The following is a 1,150-nucleotide window of genomic DNA, read 5'->3' on the forward strand; positions in this document are numbered from 1 at the left end:
ACTTCAAAATCCAGCTCTCCTATCCCCCCATCTCTGAAACCTTCCTGATAGCACCCCCTCTGCCCCAGCACACAGAAATAAGTGCAGTTAACTACGCCTGCCCCTGGGTCCCCAGTGCACCTGAACGCACTGCCCTGTCCATATTTGTTCCTCGTCCCTGGAACATAGTTGAGGGTCAGTACATGTTTCTATATAGTCGTTTCCGGGTTTGTTTTGTTTCTGGACTATCTTGTGATAGTACCTTGTACAGTGGCTCCCTGACTGATGGTGGAGTTCTTCCATATACCCTCCGTCCTATTCCCCCGGAGCAGCCTGGCACTTAGCAGTAGTCAGTACACAGTTGCTGAGCAGGTGAACGGGGGAGGGGACTGCAGTGGGCTATGACACCAGTGGGCTCAGGAAAAGGAAGCCAACAGTAGCCGGAGGCTCCTGCTGGCTGCCCAGGGCTGGAGGAGCTGGCTTCAGTTCCCTCCTCTATCCCCAGGGAGCAGACCCCCCCCCACCGCCCCCCATTAACAAGCCTCTCTTCTGACCTTGCCCTCTCTCTTCCCTCTGCGCCTACTATCTTGTGCCCCGCCCCCAGCTTGCTCCATCCTGAGGCCCCAGACGGAGGGCATATCTCAGCATTCTTTCCTCCCCAATAACCACTTCTACCAAAATTAGGGTTTTAATCGACAAACAAGAGGTTTCTACTGACTGCTAGGATGAGAAAAAGAGGGGGTCAGTGAGAGTGAGGGGTAGTGTAAGCAGAGCAGACACTAAGAGGTTTTAATAGGTGGCAGGGAGCCTCCCGACATCCAGCAGTGGGCAAAACTCCTGGGGGTGCAGGGCCGGTCCCTTAGTGACGAACGCGCTCCCATCCCTCCACCCTTTCTTGGAGACCTTCCCGGCACGAACGTTTTCTCCTTTTTCCTCGGCTGGGCGGGGCCGCAAGGCCCGCGGAGATGCGGCGGCTGTGGTGCTGAGGCTCACGGGGTTCTCAGAGATGGTCAAATGGGAACCCAGACACACCGGGACTGGCTTTCCCCCAGGCTAATCTGCAAGTCGGCCAGGGTCGGGGGATGGGGGGGGTGCGGCGGCGCTCGGCTCTGCTAGGGTGGGGGAGGCGGCCTCCCTTCCCGCCGAGCCCTGCAGGAGAGGACCCCCCAGG

The sequence above is a fragment of the Ailuropoda melanoleuca genome, chromosome 2, assembly GCF_002007445.2.
Source record: "Ailuropoda melanoleuca isolate Jingjing chromosome 2, ASM200744v2, whole genome shotgun sequence".
In the NCBI taxonomy this organism is placed as follows: Eukaryota; Metazoa; Chordata; class Mammalia; order Carnivora; family Ursidae; genus Ailuropoda; species Ailuropoda melanoleuca.